This window comes from Triplophysa dalaica, chromosome 5, assembly GCF_015846415.1.
Source record: "Triplophysa dalaica isolate WHDGS20190420 chromosome 5, ASM1584641v1, whole genome shotgun sequence".
In the NCBI taxonomy this organism is placed as follows: Eukaryota; Metazoa; Chordata; class Actinopteri; order Cypriniformes; family Nemacheilidae; genus Triplophysa; species Triplophysa dalaica.
In genome coordinates this window covers 24,889,297-24,900,053 of record NC_079546.1, presented here as the reverse complement: position 1 = coordinate 24,900,053, position 10,757 = coordinate 24,889,297, and the positions used below count along the sequence as shown (strand labels likewise).

Here is a 10,757-nt window from a genome sequence, read left to right as displayed (position 1 = left end):
TGTTTGTTCAAAGCTTATATATTTAGTTTGTGTCAGTACGTCCTTCATTGCCTTTATTTACCTACACTAATGTTAATGGGTCATCCTTATGCAAAAGTGTTCCCAGTCTACTGGAACAGGTGCTCATTTCCATTTAAACTTTGCAACGTTATTTGAATGAAAGCCTCAAAGCTTAAACAGTGTGTGGAAATATTCACCACTGCACACATGAATCTCAAAGACGTTTGTTAGAAATAATCTTTTTTGAAATGTGTGCAAACATTTCATTAACATCCTCACAAAGAGCACTGACACGGGCCCGGGGAGCATGTAGGGGTGAGGTGTCTTGCTCAGCTTTATCAGCTGCAGGTCTGAGTCTGGCCGTGCCGTAAAGATCCCTTAAACTGGCAGTGAACGCTGAGCTTTAACAGGACTGGCTTACATCCTCTACCATCACTGTGAAAAAAAGGATATTTATTATATAAAAAACAGCCTTATCTGATATTTGTAGTTGTATATTAGCAGTTATTAAGATTTGATATCATTCATTTTGGGTATATCTTTGGGACCATTTAGTCTTATTTGTATTATTTCATTTACATTTACATTTAGACATTTAGCAGACACTTTTATCCAAAGCGACTTACAAAGAGTTCAGGAGCAATAAGCGATAGTTCATACAGGAGCCATAATACATTAGGTGCCAATACAGAGTTACTGGTTTCAACAAAAGCTAGACCACTAACTGATGGGTTTTAAGTAGTTTTTTTAAATGTTGTGAGAGATGTGGTTGAACGGATAGAGATAGGAAGAATGTTCCACCAGGAAGGAGTTGTGAATGAGAAAGAGCGGGAGAGCGATTTACTGCCCTTATGGGAAGGCAATACAAGACGCCGCTGGTTTGCTGAACGCAGGGATCTTGATGGGGTGTAGGAGTGCAGGAGAGAGTGGAAGTAAGCCGGTGCAGATCCAGTGATAGTCCTGTAGGCAAGCATTAGTGACTTGAATCTGATACGGGCTGCAACCGGTAGCCAGTGAAGAGAGATGAAAAGGGGAGTCACGTGAGCCCTTTTGGGCTGTTGGAAGACGAGGCGTGCTGCTGCGTTCTGAACCAGCTGAAGTGGTTTGATAGCCTTTGCAGGAAGACCAGCAGGGAGAGCATTGCAGTAGTCCAACCTTGAGATTACCAGGGCCTTGACAAGGAGTTGTGCCGCATGCTCCGTGAGATATGGTCTGATCTTTCTAATGTTGAATAAGGCATATCGGCATGACCGTGTTGTCTGTGCAATGTGATCATTGAAGGACAGCTGTTCATCAAATTTGACTCCGAGGTCCCTGGCTGTTTTGGAATGGGTGATCGTGGTATTGCCAAGATGGATGTTGAAATCGTGTTGGACCGTAGGGTGTGCCGGAAACACGAGTAGTTCGGTCTTGGCAGGGTTCAGCTGCACTGTAAAAAACGTTCCGTAATTTTTACGGAAAAATACCGGCAGCTGTGGTTACCAGTAAAATTCCGTAAAAAATACAGGAAAAGAATGTTAACAGCTTTGCAGTTTAAAACTTCAGGGCACAAACTTCAAACTGTGTATGAACTTAATACATTTGAGCTTTTTATATTAACAACATTTCTTTATAGAAAATGAAAACTTGGTCCAAATGCATAAAAGTGATAACATTACATTTACTTAATTTATTTCTTTGTAATTCATTATTAAAGTCACTTTTAAACAAAGCAACATGCAAGCATGACATCAGAATACCTTTGCCTGACCATGAGTTAAACACAGACTCCACTCTTCAGCATAGTGGTGACCCACAAAACATTTAATATCAGAAAAGAAAAGAGAAAATACAAATTCCGTAGTTTTTACGGAAAAATACCGGCAGCTGTGGTTGCCAGTAAACTACCGTAAAATAACTGGAACATCCTGTTTTTATTCATCCAATCAATTCACAGTGGAAAACATCAGCCACACCCACTATTCATTTTGGAAATACGTCAGAATACTGAAGACGATCATCACTTCTGCTTCACAGGGACTGCAGCATAACAGCCATGACTTGATGCTTTATTGGTTTATTTAAAGTCACCGTTTTTGTGATCATTGTTTGCTTTAGTTGGCCTCTTTCAGCCGTCATAAATAAGTTTACAGTTATCTTTGTGCTACTATGACATTGTTTTATATAAAACATAGTTTTGTAGCAAATCAAATGAAAGTGTGATTAGGTATTTACTCTTTATCTGGGATGTTGTTTAATTACTTATTGTATTTCTTGTTACAAACGCCTCAATGAATTTAGTTTTAAAATTCACATTTCATGCAACAATCAATCTAAAAAGTATTTGAAGAATCAGTGTATGAATCTCAACAGTGGTGACTAACAAATGAAAAGCTTACAGCCGCAATGCATGCTGGGAGTCATTGATGAGTTTTGTGCTTTGATGATACCCAGAATGCATTGCGTTTATCTTTAGAGGGTTTTTTCTGTTGTCACCATCTTTGAGACAAACTGTTATATTCTAGATATCTGCTAGAACATTTATCATGTGTTAGATGTGCTGTTAAAGACATTCAGTATATTAATTAATTTCATTCAATATCATGAATGAGGACAACAAGTAACTTTAAAGCACTACCTAAACTCTTGAACATGTACTTACTCACCAACACAACTAATGTAATGCGTTAGCTTTATCTGAGCTTTCCACCCACCTGAGTCAGTGTGTTTCAACTCATAGATGTCAATACTGTGGAAAGACTTCTTCACATGGAAAGCAAATGGTCAAGACCACAACTAAAGCAAACACTCTTCACCATAATGGTGACTCAACAAAACCATCAACATGTAAACTTGTGTTCATTTTCAATAAGAACTTTTGTAGACGTGCAACAGAAATAAAGTGACAGTGGTGTCTGTAAGTGAAGGTGATAAAAGTGTTTGTGGAGTTGAAAAAAAACTCCTCGTGAAAACTTTTGAATTTCATTGTTCATTTCCCAGAGAATTTGACAGTGTTACCGTATTTTATGGACGTTTTTTGACAACAGTTTTCTCTGTGAAAACTACAGAATTTTACTGTTAATTTCAGCATTTTTTTACAGGGTTTTTCCGTATTTTTTACGGACATTTTCTGATAACAGGTTTTTTGTGTGAAAACAACAGGATTTTACCGTTAATGTCACAGGCATTTTTTACAGTGAGGTGGTTATAAAACATTTACTAGTTGTTAGTTAACTATTTTTGTGAGCTCATCTAAAGTGAGGACTATGTATGCCTTGTAGAGCATTTACAAATGAGAGTTAAAGGCTCAGTTATCTTCTAAACAGAAATAGGAAAAACACAACACCGAGGGATAAAGAACATAAAGTTTAAAGATAAAGAATAAATATTTATTTCAAGATGCAAAAGAAATTAAACTGTACAACTGTACATATTAATGAATATAAAACGATTTAATTTAAAATAAATAATAAACCTCTGCAAAATTAAAATTGTACAACCGCACATATAAATTAACATTAAATGAACTGATATAAAATGAAAAATAAACTTCTGAAAAAAAAATTAATTCCTGCACACCTCCAGAAAAAATATAACTGTGAAGTGATATGCAACTCTCATTTGTAAATGCTTTACAAGGCATACACAGTCCTCACTTTAGATGAGCTCACAAAAAATAGTTACACTGTAAAAATGTTCCGTAATTTTTACGGAAAAATACCGGCAGCTGTGGTTACCAGTAAAATTCTGTAAAAAATACAGGAAAAGAATGTAAACAGCTTTGCAGTTTAAAACTTCAGGGCACAAACTTCAAACTGTGTATGAACTTAATACATTTGAGTATTTTATATCAACAACATTTCTTTATAGAAAATGAAAACTTGGTCCAAATGCATAAAAGTGATAAAATTACATTTACTTAATTTATTTCTTTGTAATTCATTATTAAAGTCACTTTTAAACAAAGCAACATGCAGCATGACATCAGAATATCTTTGCCTGACCGTGAGTTAAACACAGACTCCACTCTTCAGCATAGTGGTGACCCACAAAATATTTAATATCAGAAAAGAAAAGAGAAAATACAAATCCCGTAGTTTTTACGGAAAAATACCGGCAGCTGTGGTTACCAGCAAACTACCGTAAAATTACGGGAACATCCTGTTTTTATTCATCCAATCAATTCACAGTAGAAAACATGAGCCACACCCACTATTCATCTTGTAAATACATCAGAATACTGAAGTCGATCATCACTTCTGCTTCACAGGGACTGCAGCATAACAGCCATGACATGATGCTTTATTGGTTTATTCAAAGTCACCGTTATTGTGATCAGGGTTTGCTTTAGTTGGCCTCTTTCAGCCGTCATAAATAAGTTTACAGTTATCTTTGTGCTGCTATGACATTGTTTTATATAAAACATAGTCTAGTAGAAAATCACATCAAATGAAAGTGTGATTAGGTATTTACTCTTTATCTGGGATGTTGTTTAATTACTTATTGTATTTCTTGTTACAAATGCCTCAATGAATTTAGTTTTAAAATTCATGTTTCATGCAACAATCAATCTAAAAAGTATTTGAACCGTTAAAAAGCTTGCATTTTGTCTTTGACTCAGACATCAAGAATCAGTGTATGAATCTCAACAGTGGTGACTAACAAATGAAAAGCTTACAGCCGCAATGTATGCTGGGAGTCATTGATGAGTTTTGTGCTTTGACGATAACCAGAATGCATTGCGTTTATCTTTAGAGGGTTTTTTCTGTTGTCACCATCTTTGAGACAAACTGTTATATTCTAGATATCTGCTAGAACATTTATTATGTGTTCGATGTGCTGTCAAAGACATTCAGTATATTAATTAATTTCATTCAATATCATTAATGATTACAACTATTAACTTTAAAGCACTACCTCAACTCCTGAACATGTACTTACTCACCAACACAAATAATGTAATGCGTTAGCTTTATCTGAGCTTTCCACCCACCTGAGTTAGTGTGTTTCAACTCATAGATGTCAATACTGTGGAAAGACTTCTTCACATGGAAAGCAAAGGGTCAAGACCACAACTAAAGCAAACACTCATCACCATAATGGTGACTCAACAAAACCATCAACATGTAAACTTGTGTTCATTTTCAATAAGAACTTTTGTAGACGTGCAACAGAAATAAAGTGACAGTGGTGTCTGTAAGTGAAGGTGATAAAAGTGTTTGTGGAGTTGAAAAAAACTCCTTGTGAAAACTTTGGAATTTCACTGTTCATTTCCCAGAGAATTTGACAGTGTTACCGTATTTTATGGACGTTTTTTGCATTTTTTTTTTCAGCATTTTTTACAGGGTTTTTCCGTAAAAACTATGGAATTTTTGCTGTTAATTTTACAAACAATTTTACAGTGTTTCTCCGTATTTTTTACGGACATTTTCTAACAGGTTTTTTGTGTGAAAACAACAGGATTTTACCGTTAATTTCACAGGCATTTTTTACAGTGTATCTAACAACTAGTATGTTTTATAATTACCTTAATTAATCATGAATTACAGCAGGAATGTTTGTTAAAAAAGCATTTATTATCAAATTAAGTAACTGTTACTATATGTCAGAATAATAAGATGCATAAATGTGCATTCAAAGAGTTTATTAATCATTTACACTGTAAAAAATGCCTGTGAAATTAACAGTAAAATTCTGTTGTTTTCAAATAAAAAACCTGTTATCTGAAAGTGTCCGTAAAAAATACAGAAAAACACTGTAAAATTGTCTGTAAAATTAACAGAAAAAATTCCATTATTTTTACGGAAAAACCCTGTAAAAAATGCTGTGAAATTAACAGTGAAATTCTGTAGTTTTCACAGAGAAAACTGTTGTCAAAAAACGTCCATAAAATACGGATAACACTGTCAAATTCTCTGTGAAATGAACAGTGAAATTCCAAAGTTTTCACAAGGAGTTTTTTTTCAACCCCACAAACACTTTTATCACCTTCACTTACAGACACCACTGTCACTTTATTTCTGTTGCACGTCTACAAAAGTTCTAATTGAAAATGAACACAAGTTTACATGTTGATGGTTTTGTTTAGTCACCATTATGGTGATGAGTGTTTGCTTTAGTTGTGGTCTTGACCCTTTGCTTTCCATGTGAAGACGTCTTTCCCCAGTATTGACATCTATGAGTTGAAACACACTGACTCAGGTGGGTGGAAAGCTCAGAAAAAGCTGATGCATTAAATTATTTGTGTTGGTGAGTAAGTACATGTTCAAGAGTTTAGGTTGTGCTTTAAAGTTACTTGTTGTCCTCATTTGTGATATTGAGTGTAATTAATATACTGAATGTCTTTAACAGCACATCTAACACATGATAAATGTTCTAGCAGATATCTAGAATATAACAGTTTGTCTCAACAATGGTGACAACAGAAAAAACCCTCTAAAGATAAACGCAATGCATTCTGGGTATCATCAAAGCACAAAACTCATCAATGACTCCCAGCATGCATTGCGGCTGTAAGCTTTTCATTGAAGAGTGGAGTCTGTGTTTAACTCACGGTCAGGCAAAGATATTCTGATGTCAAGCTGCATGTTGTATCAGGGTTTTTTCTGTTGTCACCATTGTTGAGACAAACTGTTGTATTCTAGATGTATGCTAGAACATTTATTATGCCTTAGATGTGCTGTTAAATACATTCAGTATATTAATTAATTTCATTCAATATCATAAATGAGGACAACAAGTAACTTTAAACCACTACCTAAACTCTTGAACATGTACTTACTCACCAACACAAATAATGTAATGCGTTAGCTTTATCTGAGCTTTCCACCCACATGAGTCAGTGTGTTTCAACTCATAGATGTCAATACTGGGGAAAGACTTCTTCACATGGAAAGCAAAGGGTCAAGACCACAACTAAAGCAAACACTCTTCACCATAATGGTGACTCAACAAAACCATCAACATGTAAACTTGTGTTCATTTTCAATTAGAACTTTTGTAGACGTGCAACAGAAATAAAGTGACAGTGGTGTCTGTAAGTGAAGGTGATAAAAGTGTTTGTGGGGTTGAAAAAAAACTCCTTGTGAAAACTTTGGAATTTCACTGTTCATTTCCCAGAGAATTTGACAGTGTCATCCGTATTTTTATAAACGTTTTTTGACAACAGTTTTCTCTGTGAAAACTTCAGAATTTTACTGTTAATTTCACGGCATTTTTTACAGGGTTTTTCCGTAAAAACAATGGAATTTTGCTGTTAATTTTACAGACAATTTCACAGTGTTTCTCTGTATTTTTTACGGACACTTTCTGATAACAGGTTTTTTGTGTGAAAACAACAGGATTTTACCGTTAATTTCACAGGCATTTTTTACAGTGTATTTAAAAGATGTTTTTATAAAACTACTTTAAAAGTATGCAAATCCCACACATACGTTCTCAAACAGAAGTCACCTACAGCTCTTCCAATCGCCAATCCAGGGGAGAACAACTGCCGCGTGCACTCGCAGAGATGAGAACAAACGATAGCCTGTCTACTACCGCGAGACTAAAAACCCTGGACCATTTACTTCCCCCGCCCCCTTAAAGGGGCCGTATGCTGTTCACTACTTCCAGTCACACCTATACGCCTTATTCAACATTAGAAAGGTAAGACCCTATCTCTCTGACCATGCAGCACAACTCACTGTCCAGGCCCTGGTGATCTCAAGGTTTGACTACTGCAATGCTCTCATTGCTGGTCTTCCCCCAAAAGTTATCAAACCACTTCAGCTGGTTCAGAACGCAGCAGCACGTCTTCCAACAGCCCGAAAGGGCTCATGTGACTCCCCTTTTCATCTCACTCCACTGGCTACCGGTCGAAGCCCGTATTAGATTCAAGTCACTAATGCTTGCCTACAGGACAATCAATAAACTCATCAGAACCACAATCAGCTACAGTTTCGATCATTGTCTGGTCTCTCTTTGGGTTATAGACTGAATGCTAGCCTGCTATTACTGACCTCTTGAAGATCCTGTCTCCAGTCTTCCACAAGTATCTGTGAATTTCTCCACCCATCTCCTCATACTTTGTCAGCCCTGTTCACTATCACCCCTGTCACGTCCCGATATCTCAGTTTAAAGCTGCAAATGAGGTGCACATGCCAGTTTTATATTGCTCAGTTGCTGTTGTTTCACACGATTAACATAATTTGCATATTTCTGCTGAAAAACAATAGAAACATTGCAGAAATGTAGCTTTTTCTATTTTTAACCATTACAAAAATGATACTTAGTGTGTTTCACTGCTAGATAACACCCCGCCAATAGATGCCATCACATACCAGTAAACAACTTTATGCTTTCCATTAAAACCAATACAATGACCATTATAACCACGGCATTGTCTATTATTCTTGGCCATGGTTCTGTGTTTTTTTCAGCAGGGGTTACAAGCTGTAATAACAGGTAACAAATGTGCTATTTTTTTTTGTCCCTGTGGACTCACCACTAAAATGTACATTTACAGAATGCCAGTTTGAACGTAATTTACATGAATTTACATGAATTTTCAAAAGTGGCTTGTTGCCTTTTTTATGTACTTTGGTCCCTTTAAGTTTTGTTTAAGTTTTTTTTTTTACCACAAAAAAATATCACCAGCCTGTTCGCTTATTTAGGGCGGTTAAAAAAGTCCTGGAAAAAAGCCTTGTGTCTGGGAACATGCAGAGATGCAAACTATGCCATAATGTCACCTGAAATGACTAAAAGCAGCATGTCCACAGCTTAGTTAAGTTTATTATTATACCACTGGTCTTGTTCCTCCCTTTTATAATCTATACATTTGAAATGGAATGAGCATAACAGCGTTTCCCAACAACACAGAGTCAGCGCCAGAGCAGGTCTACTGGAGAGGCATTGGGTCACTGGCGGCATTTGACGCAGTGGTGACAGCGAAATCATAGTCCAACACAGCAGGAATTCTTTAAAAAACGATTTAATAATTACATTATTAATAATAATTTGCTAATTTCATTTATTCTTGTTCTTGTTCATTTCCATATCATGTCTCTTAGTCGAAGCTATGTATAATAAAAGGCCGAAAGGGGTGTGGTAAAGTTATGCTCTCTGTTAGAAAGGCTGAGTCCTGTGCGCATGCGCTGATTGCGTCAGTCTTCTTTGTCGGTTAGAGTGACTAAGCATTGGATGCTAGCGGGACTGTGTGCGCAAAGTGTGCGTTAATGAACAAATGTAAGTTTCTTGTTTAATCAACGGAAGATAAATATTACTCTTATTGTTTGTTGAGCATCTATAGAATGTCATCCGGTTTCTATCTGACGGTTATTTATGCGTGTTGATGCCATTTATCGCGTGCTTCTGAGCGCACGTGGATGTGTTGATTATGTTCAGTATTACCTGCCATCTGTATTTTGTATCTTGCAACTACTGCTTAGTACGTGTATAAACATAGCATTGGTCGCTGACATGCTAGCGAATTTATTGCTCATGTATGCAATGTTTTCAGATTGCGCACAGACGTCTAAATCCTTTAATCATTGTTACGGTTTAAAGTGTATTTCCGATTATACCAAAGGGTGGCAGTATAATACAATGTTAATGTTAATGCTTGTATTTGGTTTCTTTATTTTACTCTTAGCATAGCATGAGAACTTCTTTATTTGTGGCTTGTTATTATAATCATATTGTGTAATAATGCTTACTACATATGTTAATATATAACTTCATTTTTCCTTTGTAGACCACACAGAAACAGAGATTTGAACAACTAGCCTGTGTACTGCTGGGTTGTGTACCTCCCAGTTTCTCGAATAAACGCCACCTTTTTCATGGAACTGATTGGATTTATTGTGTTCTAATCGGCACCCCATTGAGGAATGCTAGATACATACCTTCACCTAATACAGTCCAACCTTCACAAACTTTGCTATCGAACACTCTCTATACTCCTTTTGTGGAGGCTAAACACAAATAAATGCAGTTTACCCATCTCTGACATGTGTTACCTTTTTGTTAATCCGCCACTCCGGTCACAGATAATGTTACCGTGTCAGTTTTCTCTGGTCTATTTCTCACAATGATGACCCGACAAAGTTATTACGACGCACGTTGTTTAATCTCGTCAGCGAAAGCTCCATCCATCACTATACCATTTGACAATCACTTGAACTCCCGGGTGGTTTCACGAACTTACAAAGAAAACAACAAAACCTCTAAAGCAGCTTACTCTCTTTTTCTCTGTCTGCTACTTTTCTCTCACACATGTGAATACCCCGCACCCGCACTACTTTTTCCCATCATTCAGTACAGCCAGGACTAAAAAACTTCTTAAAGGGACAATGCCCATATTCCCACAACACATGTCAGAAATAGTTTGTTTACCTCTCAACAGTTTATGCACTTCCAGAAAACCATTAAGTAGGCCTACCTAGGTCATAAACATTAGACAACACCAGCCTCCACCATCATCAGAAACACCCCTGGACAACATAGAAGTAACATGACATGACCGCTGACATAACTGAGGCATGCATTCAGGCATCAAGAAGCCTATTGGACAAGGCACGCACCAGGCAGAAATTACATAAGCTGACATATCTTACAGGCAGCCAAGTATAAAACACAAATGCAGATAGAGCCAGCAAACATTCATCAACAATTCATCTGCTTAGTAGGCCTTATCCTGAAGCCAGGGCTGGCTGCAATAAGTGAAATGAACAAACGACTTACCCTCAGAAGAGTTGCAGATGACTTTGTCCTTCCATTCGCTTGTGCATATGCGTGTC

General features: G+C 36.7%; 1 long non-coding RNA gene across 1 annotated transcript; it reads left to right on the top strand.

Moving 5' to 3' along the window:
• The first annotated feature begins 9,152 nt into the window (after positions 1-9,152).
• On the top strand, positions 9,153-9,967 carry LOC130421284 (uncharacterized). The gene is made up of 2 exons (XR_008906779.1): positions 9,153-9,204; positions 9,713-9,967. It is a non-coding gene; the product is annotated as an uncharacterized LOC130421284 (long non-coding RNA).
• The last annotated feature ends 790 nt before the right edge of the window (positions 9,968-10,757 follow it).